Source organism: Giraffa tippelskirchi, chromosome 13, assembly GCF_054371585.1.
Source record: "Giraffa tippelskirchi isolate mGirTip1 chromosome 13, T2T-mGirTip1v1.2.pri, whole genome shotgun sequence".
In the NCBI taxonomy this organism is placed as follows: Eukaryota; Metazoa; Chordata; class Mammalia; order Artiodactyla; family Giraffidae; genus Giraffa; species Giraffa tippelskirchi.
In genome coordinates, this window is record NC_137287.1 from 52,632,819 (window position 1) to 52,654,917 (window position 22,099).

Sequence of the window (22,099 nt, forward strand, 5' to 3'; positions counted from 1 at the left end):
ATTTCTTTTTCAGATAATTTGTTATTAGTGTATAGAATCACAACATATTTTTGTATAGTGATAATGTATCCTGCAACTTTACTAAATCCATTTACTAGCCATAGTGAATTTGGCAATAAGCAGTACATGACCTGAACCACAGTCAGCTCCCAGTCTTGTTTTTGCTGACTGTATTGAGCTTCTCCATCTTTGGCTGCAAAGAATATAATCAGTCTGATTTCGATATTGCCCATCTGGTGATGTCTATGTGTAGAGTCCTCTCTTGTGTTGTTGGAAGAGGGTGTTTGCTATGACCAGTGCATTCTCTGGCAAAACCCTGTTAGCCTTTGACCTGCTTTGTTTTTACTCCAAGGCCAAATTTGCCTGTTACTCCAGATATCTCTTGACTTCCTACTTTTGCAGTCCAATCCCCTATAATGAAAAAGACATCTTTTTTGGGTGTTAGTTCTAGAAGGTCTTGTAGGTCTTCATAGAACCATTCAACTTCAGCTTCTTCAGCATTACTGGTTGGGGCATAGACTTGGATTACTGTGATATTGAGTGGTTTGCCGAGATCATTCTGTCGTTTTTGAGATTACATCCAAGTACTGCATTTCAGACTCTTTTGTTGACTATGATGTTGACTACTCCATTTCTTCTAAGGAATTCTGGCCCACAGTAGTAGATATAATGGTCATCTGAGTTAAATTCACCCATTCCAAACCAATATCCATTGGATCATTGAAAAAGCAAGAGTGTTCCAGAAAAACATCTACTTCTGCTTTATTGACTACACCAAAGCCTTTGACTGTATGGATCACAACAAACTGTGGAAAATTCTTAAAGAAATACCACACCACCTTACCTGCCTCCTGAGAAATCTGTATGCAAGTCAAGAAGCAAGAGTTAGAACTGGACATGGAATAACAGTCTGGTTCCAAATCGGGAAAGAAGTTCATCATGACTGTAAATTGGCACCCTGCCTATTTAACTTATATGCAGAGTACATCATGAGAAATGCTGGGCTGGATGAAGCACAAGCTGGAATCAAGATTGCCAGGAGAAATATCAATAACCTCAGATATGCAGATGACACCTTCCTTATGACAGAAAATGAAGAAGAACTAAAGAGTCTCTTGATGAGGGTGAAAGAGGAGAGTGAAAAAGCTAGCTTAAAACTCAGCATTCAGAAAACTAAGGTTATAATCGGCATCTGGTCCCATCACTTCATGGCGAATAGATGGGGAAACAATGGAAAAAGTGACTGACTTTATTTTGGGGGGCTCCAAAATCACTGCAGATGGTGACTGCAGCCATGAAATTAAAAGACGCTTGCTCCTTGGAAGAAAAGTTATGACCAACCTAGACAGCATATTAAAAAGCAGAGAGATTACTTTGCCAACAAAGGTCTGTCTAGTCAAAGCTATGGTTTTTCCAGTAGTCATGTATGGATGTGAGAGTTGAACTATAAAGAAAGCTGAGTGCCAAAGAATTGATGATTTTTAACTATGGTGTTGGAGAAGACTCTTGAGAGTCCCTTGGACTGCAAGGAGATCCAACCAGTCCTTCCTAAAGGAAATCGGTCCTGAATATTCATTGGGAGGACCGATGCTGAAGCTGAAACTCCAATACTTTGGCCACCTGATACAAAGAACTGACTCTTTGGAGAAAGACCTGATGCTTGGTAAGATTGAAGGCAGGAAGAGAAGGCGATGACAGAGGATGAGATGGTTGGATTGCATCACCCACTGGATGGACATGAGTTTGGGTAAACTCCAGGAGTTGGTGATGGACAGGGAAGCCTGCCGTGCTGCAGTTCATGGCGTCACAAAGAGTCAGACACCACTGAGTGACTGAACTGAACTGAGCTATAGTGAAATTGTGTGGTATCCTGAAACTTTACTAGATCCATTTACTAGCGATAACAATTTTGTTTTTGGTTTTTGTTTGTTTTTTTTGTTTGGTGTAGTGTTTAGGATTTTCTATGTCATCTGTGAATGGACAATTTTACTTCATTCTTTTTAATTTGGTTATCTGTTAATCCTTTTTCTTGTCTGATTGTTCTGGCTAGGACTTCCAGTATGATGTTGATTATGAGTAGTGAGAGTGGACATTTTGTTTTGTTTCTGATCTTAGAGGAAAATATTTCAAACTTCCACAGCTGAATATGATTTTAGGCTTCCACATATAGCATATGTTCACATATAGTCTATAGCATAGGCTTTCACATATGTTGGGCTTATCGCATATATCTTTTATTATGTTGAAGCATGTTCCTTCTATACTCTATTTGTTGAATTTTTATCATGAATGAATGCTGAATTTTGTCAAATGCTTTTTCTGCACCAGTTGACATGACTATGTGATATTTTATCTTTCCTTCTATTAATGTGATGTATCACATTTACTGATTTGCAAATGTTGAACCATCCCTGCATCCCAAGGATGAATCTCACTTGATAATGTTACATGCTGTTTTTAATGTGCTTTTAATTTAGTCTGCTAGCATTCTGTTGAGAATGTTTGTACTTATATTTGTCAGGGAAATTGTTCTGTATATTTCTTTTCTTATAGCATCCTTAACTGAGTTTGGTACCAGGGTAACACAGGTCTTGTTAAATGAGTTTGGGAGTGTTTCTCCTCTTCAATTTTCTGGAAGAGTTTGAGAAATATTGGAGTTCATTCTTCAAATATTTGGTAGAATTCACTAGTGAAACAATCTGGCTGAGAGTGTTTCTTTGTTGAGAGGTTTTGATTGCTGATTCAAACTCCACAGTTTTTTTTTTTAATTTCTTCATAATTTAGTTTTGGTAGAATGTATGTTTCTAAGAGTTTATCCATTTATTCTATGTTTGCAATTGTTGATGTACAGTTTTTCATACTAGTCTCATGATCTTTTGTATTTCTGTGGTATCAGTTGTAATGTCTCCTCTTTCATTTGTGATTTTATTTATTTGGGGTCCTTTTTTCCTCCCTGGTTAGTCCTGCTCAAAGATCGCCAATTTTGCTTTACCTCTTCAAAGAACTGACTCTTGGTTTTGCTAATCTTCTCTGCTGTTGGTCTAATCTTTATTATTTCCCTTCTTCTACTAACTTTGTGCTTAGGTTTTTTTTTCTTTTCTTTTTAGGTCCTTGAAATGTAAAGTTTCTAAGTGGATGATGTGTGTGATACATAAACAGAGTAATTTTCACAGTTACTTTTTGTCAGAGACATTGCTAAGAGCTCTATATCCATTGTTATTGTTGTTTAGTCACTAAGTTGTGTCCAACTCTTTTGCGACCCTATGGACTATAGCCCACCAGGCTCCTTGGCCCACGGGATTTCCCAGGCAAAAATGCTGAAGCGTGTTGCCATTTCCTTCTCCAGGGGATTTTCCCAACCCATGGATAGAACCCACATCTCCTGCATCCCCTGCATTGGCAAGCAGATTCTTTACCACTGTTTCATCTGGGCACTGATTTGATCCCTGGGTTGGGGATATCCCCTGGAGAAGGAAATGGTAACCCACTCCAGTATTCTTGCCTGGAAAATTTCATGGACAGAGGAGTCTGGCAGGCTACAGTCCATGGCATTGCAAAGAGTCAGACACTATTGAGGGTGCCTGCATGCATGCACACACGAGATGTAAAGTTAGGTTGTTTATCTAAGATGTTTCTTTATCCTTTATGCTGCACTTATTGCTTAAAAAAAAAAAAAAACTTCCCACTTCAATGTGCTTTTTCTGTATCCTTCAAGCTTTGATATGTCTTTCCATTTTCATTTGTCTGAAGATTTTTTTTCCCTTTTGATTTCTTCTTGGTTATTCATGAAAGTGTAGTTTAATTTCCATGTATTTGTAAAATATCCAGCTTTCCTCCTGTTATTAATTTCTAGTTTAATTCTATTGTGGTCAGAAAAAACACTTGATATAGTTCCCATCTTCCTGAATTTTTTGAGATTTTTATCATGGTATTACATATATCCTATTCTAGAATGTGTTCTATGTGCACTCGACATGAATGTGTGTTATGTTGCTGTTGGATGGAAAGTTCTCTATATGTCTTTTAGGTCCTTTGGTCTATAGTGTCTTGAAAATATCCTTGGGTTTCACATGGTCCTAGGCCAACCTCCACTCAACTCCTTTGTTTTCTTTAAAGGTCATGAAGGACAGAGCCACCATCTCTTACCATCCATCATTTCCCCAGTAGGTTCATTCCTACCTCACTCCACTGTAGAATGCACAACAGTTTCAATTGTCTTATCCCTTTTTTTCTAATGCTTGAGGTAAGCACACAGTTTCCTGGGTTTTCTGAGGATCAGTGCCATTTGCAGACAAGAAAATACACTGAGATATAAAATATCAAGATCAGTTTCTTCCACATGGGAGTTTCATTGGGCACTGCACTTCTGCCTTAGAAGGGAAGCTGCATAAAGATTGTGATGGTAGGAAATGCTATGGAGGCTGGGAAAGTGATCAAGGTTGCCCTTGGTCTGACAGGGGGTTGGAGGGAGTTTGGCAGGAAACTTATTAGGAAAATCCCCATATTTCTACTTTACTTCCCACTAGAAACACTTCTGACACTATTGCCCCATTTAAGATAAGCAATGCATTGTCTCAAGTGAGAAGCAGAAGTAGTTGATAGTGAAAGGGATGGGAACAAACACTGGATATAAAGAACATGAAAGCAGAGGATGTTCTTGAACACAAATTGGTCTGCACATCCTAGCCAATCCTGTAGCCATTCTTCTTCTGCCTGAGAATGGCTGTCCTGCCATGAAATTATCAATCCACTTGCTCTAGCTTCTTGGCATTTCTGTATCATCTTGTTACTCCTTTCCTTCACCAACTCCTCGTGTTCACCATATTTTCTACTTCTTACCTTATCCCATGGCTGGACAGGTAGTGTGGAGTGAGATCTGTTGGGAGAAAGGCTAGACTAGGATACCTCCTAAACACCGGTATGTCTACATGCATACACACACACACACATACATACAACACACTACTCTTAGGTCACAATATGCCTTTAACATGTGTAGATACCTTAAAAAAGCATTTGAAGTCAAGTATTTTTACATTTCTCAGGTCCTTGATGCATACGTCTATTTTATCCTAGCAATGAGGTCTATTTTCATTGTTTTATGAAGGATGAAAAAAGCTGATGAGTCCTCATTTCCTTCTATATACAACATGGGAAAACAACACTCTGTAGACTTGTCTTTCTGTTTCACTATGGATCTATAGATGAATGGATTAAAACATTTGCAAAACTGAAGAAAAATATTGAGAGGCAATAATTTAGAATGGTAACCATTCCCCATGCCAGTGCCAGCAGATGTTTTCAGCTTGCTACAGGATTCAGAATTTGTGGAAGCTCATGAGCTGCTGGTGATCACGTTCATAGGTTCCTGTAATTATATGCAAGAGCTGGCATTTGTAAGTTTGGTCGAATGCCTGGCTTTTAAACTGAAGCATTGGTGGTGTGCCATAGGAACAATAAACCACAGAATGGGCACCTTCCTGAGGGTTAATTGTACACGAAGATTTATTGGAAGAGGTTTATACAATTACTGAACACGTAACTAATTTAGAGTTTTTATTTACAGAAATAGATTATATTTATGCTTTAGAGTACAATGTGAGATTTCAACTAAAAAAAAAAACAAACACATTCCTCACTTGCATAGGCGAAGCCCTAGGACCTCAAGGATACAGATGCATCAAACTTTATCTTTAAAGGGGCTTTGATAATATAATGGAAGAAGAACTGATATGATACAAAGAGAGTTGAATGTGCAGTTACTTTCTATATTATCTCAGTCTTTACAAGTTACTAATAGTAAAGCCAATGGCCTGGGGTAGCATGATTCTTATTAAAAGGATTTGGCTAGGGAAAAGCTTAGGTAGAAGAAAAAGAAGGGGTTGGAACTGGGTCATAGAGGAAGTATAGGAGTCATGACCCTTACTGGGATGTCCTTGGGATTTAGTTCTAAAAGAGCCACAATTCAACATTTTACTTTTCTTCTATTAGCAGAAGGTATCCATCTATTTAATTCCCACCTAATAATGAGGCTGTGAACAAAGCTAGTAGAGGTGATAGAATTCTGGTGGAGAGATTTAAAATCCTAAAATATGATGCTGTTAAGATGCTGCACTAAATATATCAACAAATTTGAAAAACTCAGCAGTGGACACAGGACTGGAAAAGGTCAGTTTTCATTCCAGTCCCAAAGAATGGCAATGCCAAAGAATGTTCAAACTACCATACAATTGTGCCCATTTCACGTGCTAACATGGTTATGCCCAAAATCCTTCGAGGTAGGCTCTAGCAGTACATGAACCTAGAACTTCCAGCTGGGTTTAGAAAATGCAGAGGAACCAGAGATCAAATTGCCAACATTCATTGGATCATAGAGAAAGCAAAGGAAGTCCAGAAAAACACCTACTTCTGTTTCATTGATTATGCAAAAGCCTTTGACTATGTGGATCATAACAAACTGTGGGAATTTCTTAAAAAGATGGGAATACCAGACCACCTTACCTGTCTTTTGAGAAACCTATATGTGGGTCAAAAATCAACAGTTAGAACCTTATATGGAACAGTGGACTGGTTCAAAATTGGGAAATGAGTACAACTAGGCTGTATATTGTCACTCTGTTTATTTAACTTCTACACAGAGTACATCATGCAAAATGCAGGCCTGGATGAATCACAAGCTAGAATCAAGACTGCCAGGATAAATGTCAACAACCTTAGACATGCAGATGATACCACTCTAATGCCAAAAAGTAAAGTGGAACTAAAAAGCCTCTTGATGAGGGTGAAAGAGGAGAGTGAAAAACCTAGCTTAAAACTCAACATTGAAGAAAACTAAGATCATGGCATCTGGTCCCAACACTTCATGGCAAATAGAAGGGGGGAAAGTGGAATCAGTGACAGATTTTATTTTCTTGGGCTCCAAAATCACTACAGATGATGACTACAGCCATGAAATTAAAAGACACTTGCTCCTTGAAAGGAAAGCTGTGACAAACCTACACAGAGTATTAAAAGCAGAGACATCACTTTGCTGACAAGGGTCCATATAGTCAAAACTATGGTTTTTCCAGTGGTCATGTGTGGATGTGAGAGTTGGACTATAAAGAAGGCTAAGTACCAAAGAATTGATGCTTTCAAAGAGTGGTGCTGTAGAAGACTCTGAAGAGTCCCTTGGACAGAAAGGAGATCAAACCAGTCAATCCTAAAGGAAATTAACCCTGAATATTCATCATGGTGGGTCAGACGGTAAAGAATCTGCCTGTAATATGGGAGCCCTGGGTTAGTTCCCTAGGTTGGGAAGATCCCCTGGAGAAGGGAATGGCTACACACTTTGGTACTTTTGTCTGGAAAATTCCATGGATAGAGGAGCCTGGAAGATTACAGTCCATGGCGTCACAAAGAGATACGACTGAGTGACTTTCACACTTTTTTTGGAAGGACTGATGCTGAAGCTGAAGCTCCAATACTTTGGTGACCTGATGTGAAGAGCCAACTCATTGGAAAAGATCCTGATGCTGGGATAGATTGAAGGCCAAAGGAGAAGGGGGTGGCAGAAGATGAGATGGTTAGATAGCATCACCAATTCAATGGACATTAATGTGAGCCAACTCTGGGAGATAGTGAAGGACAGGGGAACCTAGTATTCTGCAGTCCTTGGGGTTGCAAAGAATATGACATGACTTAGCGACTCAACAACAATAACAGTATATGAGGAAGATCTGAAAGAAAAGTGAAAGTGAAACAAAACTTTTCTTTTTTTTTTTTTTTAAACTGAACATCAAAGAAGAGATTAACTAAATGAATCATCCTGGATTGTAATCTCATATCCTCCTGATTCCTCATCCTTACCTTTGCTTCTCTGCCTTGTTAGTGGAATGGGAATCAGATCTTAGTCTCATATGGACTATTTCCGTATGGCAAGGCAAATCACTTAATAACCTTGGGTCTCATTTTTCCCACTCAGAAAAATAAGGAGCTAGACAAGTATGATATACAAAATGGCTTTTAACTCCAAGACTCTATGGTCTTAGAAATTTTTTTTAAAAATGTGCAAAATTTTTAGGTACTTCTGGCAAGACAAAGCAAGCACCAATTGGGCCTTTTCACTCTTTAAGCCAACTGGCAGGAGACTGACTGTCTACTCCTCAAAGTTTCCCAGGAGGAAAGCATTTGAATGCTGCTTTACGGAACTTGATTTGGTTTTGACCATCAGAATATGCTGTCTTACAATGTGAAATTTCACTTTTGAGGCCACAGATAACTATCATAATTTTGCCTCTCTTATTTGCCTGTATATACATTTTTTTATTTATATACAGAAGAAACAAAATGTTGTCATCCTTAGGGTTTAGATAAACTGTTGTGAACTTGAAACTGATGAAACAAGTTGACTTATTTTTAATCAGTAGGCTACAGTGGTTATGGGTAGGTGAGATATAGAAAGTCTGCCATGATATTACCAGCAAGTTTCATTTCCATGTGGCTGAATTCACGAGTCTTAACCATAGGACCACCTCAGAGGGGGCCAAGAGACAACAACTGGCCTGCAGAGAAGCAGCACAAAGAACTCAACAGGCAGTGAGGTGGTTCAGACAATAAGACTGCTTCTGGGTGTCATTCAGTCTAAGTAAAGCCTTAATACAATGAATTACTTAAAAATAAATTTAATTAGTAAAAAAAGAGTAAGTTACTTGTTCAATAGTATAGATACTCTTCTAGAATCTAGGTGGTAGAGTGAATAACTCTCAAAGCTCCTATCCTTGAGGAACTCAGACTCTAGTGGGAGAATAATAATGATAGCAATAATAAAACTACTATTAAACAATAAAAATAATACTAATTGAAAAAATGTTTATCTTTACGTGCATGCTCAGTCAATTCAATCTTTGTGACCCCATGAACTGTGGCCTGCCAGACTCCCCTGTCCATGGAATTATCTCAGCAAGAATACTGGAGTGGCTTGCCATTATCTCCTCCAGGGAATCTTCCTTATCCATGTGTTGAACTTAAGTCTCCTGCATCTCTTGCATTGACAGGTAGATTCTTTGCCAATGAGCCATCTGGGAAACCCATTATCTTTATGTATCTGGTACCATTTTAATGTATTATCTCAGTCACTTCAGTCACTCAGTCATGTCTGACTCTTTACGACACCATGGACTGCAGCATACCAGGCTTCCCTGTCCATCACCAACATCTGGAACTTGCTCAAACTCATGTCCATTGAGTCAACGATGCCATTCAACCATCTCATCCTCTGTCATCCCTTTTTCCTCCTGCTTTCAATCTTTCCCAGCATCAGGGTCTTTTCAAATGAGTCAGTTCTTCGCATCAGGTGGCCAAAGTTTTGGAGTTTCAGCTTCAGCATCAGTCCTTCCAAGGAATATTCAGGACTGATCTCCTTTAGGATTGACTGGTTTGATCTCCTTGCAGTTCAAGGGGCTCTCAAGAGTCTTCTCCAACACTACGTGCAAAAGCATCAATTCTTCGTTGTTCAGCTTTCTTTATGGTCAAACTCTCACATCCATACATCTAATTTAATCTAATTTAATGCTTCCCAAGAGCCACAGTGGTAAAGAATCCACCTGCCAATGCAGGGGATGGGTTCAATCCCTGGGTTGAGAGGATCCTCTGGAGTAGGAAATGGCAACCTGCTCCAGTATTCTTGCCTGAAGAATTCCTTGGACAGAGGAGCTGGCAGGCTACAGTCTATGGGGTTGCAAAAAGCAGGGCATGACTGAGCGACTGAGCACAACAACAATGTAATCTTAGAACAACCCCATGTTATTGGCATTGTTATTCTCATTTGACAACTGAAGTTACTGAAACCCAGGGAGAGTAATTTGCCTGGACACGCGGTTATGACAGACTCAGAATCTTTACCTAGACCTATGTGATCCTGAAACCCGGATCCACAGCCACTTTGATATATGCCCTCCTACTCCAGATCCATTGATACTCTAAGGGAGCTCTGAGGCAGTGATGACTCAAAGAATGATCACACACAGTGATGCAGACCATGCTATAAGAAACGTTTATCATCCTCCAGGCAGCAGGACACCAGAATCATGAAAAAAGGTACCCATTGAAGGGGCTTGAGAAAAAGTGGGCAGTCAAAGAATGAAAATGTTTCAGGATGATTAAAAATAAACTCACAATATATAAAAGACCTAAATGTATAATATCAGATATTATAAAACTAGAAGAAACATAGGCAGAATACTCTTTGACATAAATCACAGAAATATTATTTTGGATCTGTCCCCTAAAGCAAAGGAAACAAGCAAAAATAAACAAATGAGACCTAAATAAATGTAAAAAGCTTCTGCACAGAAAAGGAAATCATTGACAAAACAAAAAGACAACCTACTGAATTGGAGAAAACATTTGCAAATGACATTCCTGATATGGGGTTAATATCCAATGTATATAAACAACCATTTTCCCAAAGAGGAAATACAGATAGCCAATAGGCACATGAAAAGATGCACAACACAAGTAGTGATCAGAGAAATGTAAATCAAAACCACAGTGATATAACACTTCACACCTGTCAGAATGGCTATCAAAAACTAAAGGCAGAACAGCCATGTGACGCAGCAATTCTACTCCTGGGTATATATCTGAAAAAAACCAAAAACATTAATTTGAAAAGATACAGGCACCCCAGTGCTCATAGCATTATTTACAATTGCAAGGTATGGAAGTAATCTAAGTCTCCATCAACAGATGAATAGATAAAGAAGATGTGATATACACACACATACATACACACACAATGGGAATTTTGGCATTTGCAGCAACCTAAATTGACCTGGAGGGCATTTGCTAAGTGAAATTAGTCAAGCAGATACCGTATGATATCACTTATATGTGGAATCTAGATAAATAAAAAATAGTGAACAGGACAGAAAAGAAGCAGACTCACATATTCAGTGAAAACTAGTGGTTATCAGTGGGGAGAGGAAAGTGGGTAGGGTGGAAAAGGGGTTATTAGGATATGATACCATGTGTGTGAAACTTTTGAAAATTGTAAAGCACTGTAGAATTTAAAGAATCTCTTATTCAATTAGAAATTTTTAAAAAAACTAGATAACACCACTATATGAGTTATAATTTATACATTTAGATATATAATTATACTAAATTAATTGCCTATAAGCATTACTCATAATAGTCAAAAAGTAATACCAAATACATATATCCATGAACTTACAAATGAATAAATAAAATGGGGTACATTCATATAACAAAATATTAATAAAAAGGAATAAATTACTGATGCATGCTACAACATGGATGGAGTTTGAAATTATTATGCTAGAAGGTAGTCACAAAAGATCACATATTTCATGATTCCATTTATATGAAATATATCCAGAACAGGCAAATCTATAGATACCAAGAGTAGATTATTATTTGTCTAAAGTTAGGGAAGAGGGGTTATGGAGTAACATCTTATATGGAGTCTCTTCAGGGGATGGTGAACATTTATTAAAATCAGATGATGATGGTTACATAGCTTTGTGAATCTACTAAAATCATCTTGAAAGGAAGGGTTTTATATCATGTAAACTATATTTTAATAGAAATGCTTAAAATGAACTGCAAATAAAAGGTTGGGCTCTGTTATTATTAACTGACTCTTCTGTTAGCCTCTCAGAAATCTAAGTGAAATCATTCCTTTCAATAAGTAAGAAAATAGAAATGAGGGTGTGACCAATCTCAATGACTATCAAATCCCGAGTCTGGTTTCCTAATACTGGATTTCCCTACCATTCATTCATTCATTCATGTATAACGCCATTCTTTTTTTTTTAATTTATTTATTTTTTAATTGAAGGATAATTGCTTTACAGAATTTTGTTGTTTTCTGTCAAACCTCAACATGAATCAGCCATAGGTATACATATATCCCCCCCCTTTTGAACCTCCCTCCCATCTCCCTCCCCATCCCACCCCTCTAGGTTGATACAGAGCCCCTGTTTGAGTTTCCTGAGCCATACAGCAAATTCCCATTGGCTATCTATTTTTCGTATGGTAATGCAAGTTTCCATATACTCTCTCCATACGTTTTACCCTCTCCTCCCCTCTCCCCATGTCCATAAGTCTATTCTCTATGTCTCTTTCTCCATTGCTGTCCTGCAAATAAATTCTTCAGCACCATTTTTCTAGATTCCATATATATGCATTATACAATGCATATTTGTACATATTTGTATGCATAGTATACAATATTTATCTTTCTCTTTCTGACTTACTTCACTCTGTACAATAGGCTGCAGGTTCATCCACCTCATTAGGTTTACAACAAAACTGAGAGGAAAGTACAGAGGTTTCTCATATACTCCTACCTATCCCCAGACATGCGGGGCCTTCACTATTGTCAACATCAGACACTAGAGTGATACATTTGTTACAAAAGATGAACTTACAGTGACATATCATAATTACTCAAAGTCCATAGTTTACCTTAGGGTCCCCTCTTCACATTTTACATTCTGCAGGTTTGGACTAGAGTGTAATGATATACATGAATCATTGTAGTATCAACAAGTATTTTCTCTGACCTAAAAATCCTCTGTGCTCTGCCTATTTATCTCTCTTGCAACTCAAACCCTGGCAAACATTGACCTTTTTTTATTGTATCTGTAGTTTTCTACTTTTCTAGACAGTCACATCGTTGGAATCATATAGTATGATTCCAATATGAAGCCAGACCACCAGCTTCTTCACTTAGTAATACGAATTTGAAATTTTCCTGTGTTCTTTCATGGTTTGATTGCCCATTTCTTTTTAGCAAATAATATTACACATTTTAGTGAACAATAATTCACTGTCTTAATCTGCTACAGTTTATTTACCTATTCACTGACTGAACGGCATCTTGATTGCTTCCAAATTTTGGCAATTATGAACAAAGCTGCTCTAAACAGGTGTGCATGTTTTAATGTGGAGAGAAATTTTCATCACCTTTGGGTAAATACCAAGGAGCAAAACTGCTGGATCACATGGTAAGACTATATTTAAAAAAGAAACTATAGTAAGAAATCTTATAAAAAACTATAAAATTATCTTCCAAAGTGGCTGTACCATTTTGCATTCCCATCAGTAATGAGAGTTTCTATTGCTCCACACCCTCACCAGCATTTGATGTCATCAGTGTTCCAGATTTGAGCCATTCTAATAGGAGTGTGGTAGTATTTCAGTGTTATTTTAATTTGCAATTCCCTGATGATATATGATTCAGAATATATTTCCATATGCTTATTTGCCATCTGTGTATCTTCTTTTATGAAAAGTCTATTAAGGTTTTTGACCTACTTTTTCATTGGGTTGTTCATTTTTATTGTTGAGTTTTAAAAATTCTTTGTATATTTTGAATAACAATCCATTATAAAATGCATCTTTTAGAAATATTTTTCCAAGTCTGTGGCTTGTCTTTTAATTCTCTTGACTTTGCCATTCATAGAGCACATGTTTTCAATTTTAATGAAGTCCAAATTATGAAATTTTTCCTTCTGGATCATATCTTTGGTGTAGTATATATAAAGGTATCACCATACTCAAGATTATCTAGGTTTTCATCTATATTGTCTTCTAGGACTTTTGTAGTTTTGCAATTTACATTTAGGTCTATGATCTATTTTGGGTTAATTTGGGAGAAGGGTGTAAGATCTGTGTCTAAATTATTATTATTATTTTTTGTATGTGCATATCCAGTTGTTCAAGCAACATTCATTGAAAAGACTATCTTTATGTCATTGTATTACTCCTACCCCTTTAACAATGATCAGTTGACTACATTTACATGGGTCTGTCTCTAGGATCTCTATTCTATAGATCTATTTGTCTATTTTTTCACCAGTTCCACACTGTCTTGATTATTATAGCTTTAAATAATTCTTGAAGTTAGGTACTGTTAGTCCTTCAACTTTACTCTTTTCCTTCAATACTGTGTTGGCTAGTCTAGGTCTTTTGCCTCTCCATATAAACTTTAGAATCAACTTGCCAATATTTGTAAAATGACTTTCTGGGATTTAAATTGGAAACACATTGAACCTATACATCAATTTGGGAAGAACTGATGTCTTTGCAATATTGAATCTTCCTATCCATAAGCATGGGATATTTCTTTATGTATTTATTTGTACAAATTGAAGCTTTTATTCTAGCCATTATCCTACAACCTTGCTATAATTGCTTATTAGTTCCAGGATGATTTTTTTTGTCAGTTCTTTTTGATTTTCTACAAAGATGATCATGTTGTTTCCAGATAAAGACAGCTTTATGTCTTCCATCTCAATCTATATGCCTTTTATTTCCTCTTCATAGCAAGGACTTACACTCTGATGCTGAAAAGAAGTGGTGAGAGGGAATATCCTTGACTTGCACTTGATCTTAGTGAGAAAGCTTTGAGTTTCTCACCATTAAGTATGGCATTAGCTATAGGTTTTGCAGATAGTCTTTGCTGATTTGTGGAAGTTAGCTACTAGCCCTAGTAGTTTACTAAGGGTTTTTTAATCATAAATGTGTGTTGGATCTTGTCAAAAGCTATTTCTGAATTCATTGATAATTACATGCTATTTCTTTCATAGTCTGGAGATGCGATAGAATGACTTCATTTAACCAGGCTTGCATACCTGAGATAAGTCTCACTTATCATGGAATCTAATTCTTGTTTTTTTTTTCTTTTTTGGATTTGATTTGCTAATATTTTTCAGGATCTAATTACTTTGTAGTTGTTAATTAAGCAAATATTTATTAAGAACCACTCTACATCCAGCTCTGGAAGCACAGAACTTAGAACCCAGTTGCATAAGCTAAGTCTCAACAGAATAAAAGTCTTGAGTAAACAGAAAATTAGTTTTATCAACAACTTAGTTGCTTAGAGAGATCTGGGAATGTTTAGGTGAATCTACATTCATTTAAAACATTTTGAAATAAATTCTGGGTGAGAAATAGACAACATGTCAAGTAATTTCATGTTGATTTTATTAATTTCAATTTAATTTTTAATCACTTGCAGGGAACTCTCCCTATTGACCATAGCTGAAAAGAGAGATGAGGCATAAAAAATCTATCTGTTTTTTTCAGTTCTTAAGAGTCTAAGGAAACTTACTTTGACTGCTAAGGAGGTTTAGATTCATATTCATATTATCATTCTCTTTCTGTCTCTTTCTTTCTGTCTGTCCTTCTTCCCCTCTCAACATCTGTCTTTTGGTTATATTTTCACCCTACTATGATCAGACTCTTCTCTAAAGTCACATTTCTCTAGGGTTTTTTTGGTACACAAGATGTTGATCTATATCTGCTCAGGATCTCTTATATGTTTATAGATGGATATAGCCTCAGGAGCTTAAGGAGTTACAGAAACAAACTATAATTGATTCCTCCAAGGATTTCTATGGAAATGGGCGAGAATTAGGAATGTAAAGAATGATACAATTATTTATTCATTCTCAATATATTGATTTTAGTTTCCACTGATATGTCTGCAAATTTTGGAAGAAGTACAGTACAAAAAACATTAGCACAATTGATGTAAGATCTAAAGGTCTAAATATACTGGCTGACAACTAATAATAAGTCACTGTACTGATGCCTTAAGAATTCAATACTTTCAAATTTTTCAGGATTTGGGATTATAAAGGCATCTTAATAAAATAGATACTATCAAAATCATTAACTATTCTTACTAAATAGAGACTATAAACATTCAAATATTTACTGATTCTGAATAGAATCAAACCACTCCAGAACTAATTTACCTTTGAGTGACATGTCTGATTTAATTTGGCCTTCTTTCCCCCTTGAGTGATGACATCCAGAAGGCCATTGTGATTTAATGCTTTCTTCTTGTTACGTGAAAGAATTGTAGTCAGACACATGGAATTCAAGTTATACTAATTTCCAATCTCTTTTGTAGTTGGATTGGTCATGAGACCAATTTCTCTCCAATGAAAGAAAGATGAAGTGAAAAGTGCTTCTGTGACTCCAGGGACCGTAGAATAGGGCCCATGCCCATCCTACTTGTTTATTTTGCTAGAACCAAGAAAGATAAGTATACGAGAACAATGCCTAATGAAAGGCAGAACAACTACTTAATACCATAACAGATTAATGGCACCTTGAATGATAGCATGGAACAAATCCTCCCTAACCAGAATGCTCTCTTAGGAATTATTAGCATAGAAATAAATCAGCATCTATATACACAAAGACACTCTATTTTGGATTCTCATTGTTACAGAAGCTTAGCTTTACCCTAACTAATATGGTCTCATTCAGATGCATCTCAGGATGATTTTTCAAAAATAGAATCATTGACTAAAAAGGATTTGACATGAAAATCATTGTCCTAAAGAGCTAAATATACTTGACTTCTCTAAGAGCTGTCAGAATTATTTTTGAATTCCTTTCTAAAGAGAGCTGAGCTATGTTTATTTAAAGTCACTCTTTAGATACAAGTATGTATAAGGAGCAAATAAAAAGGAGTGTCATTCAAGACTGGATGAGAAAAATGAGCAAGCACATGGAAATTATTCTACTGATCAAATGGAAAATGTGACCTATTCTTAGGAAATTCTTCAGGGAGAGCATCTTATTAGTGCTCCCATTTTTAACATGGCTGAAAGGTATCCCCAGGGTTCCTACTAAATGGATAGACTTTGTAATTTACTAAGTGGTTTCCCTATTTCCTTAAAAGGCTTACTGTTTTATTACTTCTATAAGAAAAGCCATTTTAAACATGTAACATAAAATAAATGGCAGTTTCTAAGGATGAGGTGGCTTGGAATTCATTTCTACTTTCTAGTCCTGAGACAAAATTTTACCTTGACATAGTTGCAAGGAGGTAGATAGTCAGACCTCAGGAACAGTAATAAAGTTGTAATTTTTATTACTTTCTGAAACACTTAATCTTTTAATTAAGTCCTAAAATTGTTCAATCTGAACAGAACACCAGGGAGAATGACACTGGTTTCCGCAGTACCACAAAGCTAGGTTTCCAGGATTTTCATTTCTTTCGGTAGATCCCCTGAGGGAATCTTGCCCGTGGGCCTCACTGTCATTTTTAGGTAAACTGAACTGGCATATATTGTTGCTGGATGATTGAAACTATTTTCCAGAGCAAAAGTAGAAGCTTTGGTTTCTTAGTTTATGTCTTTTTTTTTATTATTATTATTAAAGACTCCACAGTTTGAGAGAGTAAAAGGGGAGTTTATACCACATTTTGTGGAATGAATGTATAAATGTGTACGTGTGAGTGAATTTTCTAGAACTGTCTATTCGGATGATAAGCACTCAGAGGATTAGAAACAATTTAATAGGTATAATTTAGTTGTCTGTTAAACTCTTCCTCCAGTGCTTCCTAAGGATTAGTTCATAAAATATTATTCAAATGTGAGAGAATTAAGATGAGCACGGCCCCAGCACTGCATTGTCCCACAGGGAAGCAGGTTACACTGACTCTAATGTTACCAAGAACAGTAACACTTCCTAGAGTGGGAATTATGTGTCCAGGACAAAAAACACAGGATGTCATAGAAGGGAATTTACGAGAGAGATTAAGAGTCACCATTAGCCCACCTGAAAGGAAATTTTCAAAGCAAATGGAAATATCAAAGGGAAAAGAAGAAAGCCAGAGGAAGGAGAGGAGCTGTCAGGGGGATGAAAGGGAGGGACACACATTTCTGTCAATTTTGCTCTGGTTTCCAAATGTATTACAGAAGTCTTCCCGCAAGCCCCAAATTGCCCAGCCATTGTTGTCACACCCTCTGAAATCTGTCAGCATTTAGAGCTGACAGAGGCCATGCCCTTTAGCATTGCCTTTGGAAAACGCCCTGGTTTCTTTCCAAGTTATGTCTGTGAATATGGACAGATGTAGTGATAAAAATATTTGCCAAGTAGATATAAGGTTAGCGAAACATCGTGTCGATCTCCTTTTTTACCAATGAAAAGCAGAAGAGCAAACCTGAATGCAAATGAGGGATTCAATTAGAAAGTTGTGTTCTGGCAGCATGTCATGGAAAGCAGAGGGAGACCAGGTGATTTGATAGAAACAGGCCTTCCACGTTGATAACAGAAATCTTATGAATAAATATGGGAGCTGCTTTCACTATGTTATGCTGCACTTAAATTTTTTCACCAGATTTCCAGCCAATAACTCAATGTCTGAAATTCCTTCCTTTCTAAAAACACCATCTTGTACCTGGAAAGGAAGATTCAAGTCTTTTTTTTTTTTTTCTCCGCAGAGAATATTTTCTCAGTTACTCAAAGGATATACCTTTCCACCTGGACTTCATTTCTGTTAACTATATTGACTCTCATAAAATGGATAAAAATTATTTTCGCTGCTCACTTCTCAGTAAAAATTCCATTGCTATGGATCATGTCTAGCCTCTTGTGTTAAACTTATTAGCACCAGAGTATCCAAGTTGGGCTCAAAGGGCAGAAGGCACGCACAGAATCTGAAATGTCCATCAGGGAAGCTCAAATCTATCCCTCTGAGACAGATTTAGCGGCCAATTCAAACCTTTAACTAGGATCTGGGAGTTTAGAGCCCCTGGAAGCCTCATGTGGATCTCTTTTTCCAAAACTAACACAAGTCTTGCTTCAGTATTTTACCAAATGTGGCTTTTCATCCTGAGTGTAAGCAGGTGGTCTGGTGCCCTGTGGAACCAGCCTGGAAACATTACATGGGGAGCAGCAATGGCAGTGGCTGAAAATCAAAGTGGAAAAGTCTAGCTCCTCACCCAGGGAAACTTCAAAGCAAGCAGGGCCTGCTCTCATTATGTTTTTCTCTTAAATCAGGTTGAATCACATGGTAGACAGCTGTCAGTCTGTGTCTTGCAAAAAAATGCAGCTGGTTTTGTCTCTAAAAGGTTGAGGATTGAGGAGAGGCTGAGAGAGGAACTGGTTTCTGCCGGGGTCTCCAGCATCTCAAAGCCTGGATCCTCCAGACATGCTTTTAATGTGGAGATTATATCTAGGTTTCCACAAATCGGGGATGCTTACTGTTGAAATCGCCCTGTATGAGATCATCTTGGCAATTAACTCAAATCCTTCCAAGGAAGTCTCTACCATAGTCAGTAATTTTGTTCTAATAGAAGAATTAGAGTTACATTGAGTTTGGGGGCCACAAACCTAAAAGTGAAGGTTAATCGAAAGCAAACCGGTGTCTGAGAAATTACAGTGGATGGGGTGGTGGGCTGGGACTAGGGCATGTTGGGAAAAGTCAGGATGGGGTCTAAGAGCAACGAGTATCTCCCTGAGAGATCATCATTTGATGCACCATGATAAACAGCAAAGACTTTTTTGTTGTTGTTGTTTTTAAGTGAAATAGAGTGCTGTATTTATCTTGGTTTTCTTTCCTTTAAAAATAAAATTATTGGAGTAGAGTTGATTTACAGTATTGTGTTATTTTCAGGTGTACCAATAAAGTGAATCAGTTATACAAATACAACCCCCTCAAAAAAAAAAAAAATACACACACACATACACACACACACACAGATTGCTTGGTTTCTAACTAAAAAAGTTCTTGAGTTTTCATTTTTCCTTGGGAAGATGGACACTGCTATGCCTAAAGATATTCCCAGTTTGAGAATGCTTTTTAAAAGCAAATTTGTTTCTCTTAAAATAGAGATGTTTGTCCATTTAAGAAAATACAAACTAGATAGTTTCTCTACGTGTTATTTTGCCAATCAACAATCTGCTTCTTGTATCATCAGTTAGTCATCAACTGGTGTTATAAACATCACTGTTGTAATTGAGCAGCAGTATTTCCTGAGCTTCTCTAGGAGACACTATGCTAGATACTGGGTGTGTGTAGAATATGCACAAGTGAATCCCTACTCACAAAAAAGCTCCAGGTAGGCTACAAACACAGGATATATTTTAAAAAATCTATGGAACAATATGAACCAGCAATTATTAATTGTCCAGATTACAATTGCTGAAAAGTGTCAAAGATGTAATGACCATCAAGAGTTGGAATATTCAAGGAAGACATCTCATAGATCAAGCTTCAACCTATACAAGCGTGTGTGGTGTGTTTTTGTTCTGTTTGATTGTTTTGCTTTTAATTTTCTTTTTCTTTTTAGCTATGGATCACTTTCTTCAAATAAAGTATTCTTTCAAATGCCAATAAGTAAAGATGAAAGTAAAATTGATCTAGATAATAGAGGAGCCAGAACTAAGTTCTGAAAAAGAACAAGAAAACCACTGATTCATAAAATATGAGTACTTAGGAGAGAATCAAGGACTGATTAGAAAGCTACAGTTTCACAAGGAACATATGACGTAATTTCCCAGTTACAAAATGGTAAATGGTTCAGAAAGTAAAGAGAGCTGGAACAATCTAAATGTTACTAAAGATCTCATGAAGCTGAAAGTAAGTCTGGGTCTAAAGCTCACACTCAACTAATGAAAGACAACATGGCACCTGACTTGCAGGTTTCAGCTTCACTTTGAAATTGACTCAAAAACTAGACAGGAAAGGAGATGAGTAGCCAGGACCTGAAAATCACATTCTTTGACCTGGTGCTGTGAAAACTGACTGAGCTCGTGTGGTGGCAGCCTCTAAGCCAGCGACTATGACTCCCTATCAATTCCCTTCTCAAGTCTTCAGTGTCCCCTCCCACCAGCATAGTGCAGCACTGATCTAGTTATTACACATTGCACCACGTGACTCTAAGGAGAGAAATCTCTGTCTTTCCGGGATCACAATTAATCAAGAGCCACTTTAATTTTGATTCAGTTTTTTCTATCCTTTCTCGAGCCTTTCCTTTTAGTGTTCATGCTCATCTTCCTTTACTCTTCTGTTTCTTCTTCCCATCACTTCCCCCCTTTTTAGTGTATTAGCTGTTAAATTCAGTCTCTGAAAGTCTTTGAACACTACCATCAGATTCTCAGAGATAAAATAGACATCGACAATATGACATATTATTGTCTGTAGCTTTTTGGTTTTTGTTGGTTTGTTTGGTCAAGGAAAATCAAGACTGTCATGTGAGAATATTCTCAAAATCAGAACCATTTCTGTGGTGGAGTCTGATTTGCCTTTAGACAAGGTGACATGAAGATCTGGGTAAAATCTTGCATGTAATGCTTCTTTTAAGCAAATATATCGGTGAGTTATAACTGGGCACCTGTAAGGCAGAAAGAGTGGCAGTGATGGGGTGATGGTGCAGATGGTACAGGCTTAGCCCACCAGCCCAGTGTCCACTGCACTTCCCCAAAGACAGGCTGTAGTGGAATCCAGAGAGGGAGAGAGAGAGAAAAAAAAAAAAAAAGCATGCCTTCGATTTTTAAATAATGTCACCAAATCTTTTCCCATTTAACTTAATTCAGGCCTACATTTTCCACTTTATTCTCAATGAAACCTTAAAAAAAACAAACACCTTTGGGACTTCCCTAGTGGTCCAGTGCTTAAGAATGCGCCTTGCAATGCAGAGATTGTGAGTTCAATCCCTGGCTGAGGAACTAAGATTCCACATGCTGCAGAGCAACTAAGCCCAAGTGCTGCCACTAGAGAGACCATGTGCCTCAAAGATCCCATATGATGTAACTACGACCTGATGCAGCCAAATATATATTAAAAAACACCACCTTAAGAGGAAATAAGTCTCCTACCTTTGACATCACTTTAGCTATCCTTTCCCTACAGTAACAAACTTAAACTAGTTCTTTACATCTGCATGTATTTTATTTTTCACTTAAAAGTCTCCATGTGAGAAGTTTGAGCTCAGAAATGTCATAATCTAACTTGCTTGATCAGAAAACCCTAAAATGACAAATGCTGTTTTACCTGAATATTGTGAAACAGATTTATTAGCAACCTGAGGAAAAAAGTATACGGAAATACCACTGTAGGTGAAAGAATATTTAGAGAATTTTAGGCTGATGCAAACTAAAGGTTATAAAAAACATTTGCTTCCATATCTAAGTAAAGCAGTGGCTATTTAAAACAATCTATTGATACCACACACAAAAAAAATCTGCCTCTAATCAAAAATATGTGTTTATATTAACAATCACATCTTTTAAATTAAATATATAGATATATGCATGTGTGTGAATTTTAATGCTTCTATAATTT

General features: G+C 37.0%; 1 protein-coding gene across 2 annotated transcripts in view; it reads right to left on the reverse strand.

Moving 5' to 3' along the window:
- MACROD2 (mono-ADP ribosylhydrolase 2) overlaps positions 1-22,099 on the reverse strand; it is a 2,278,672-nt gene that overhangs the window by 700,000 nt on the left and 1,556,573 nt on the right. The window lies entirely within an intron of this gene.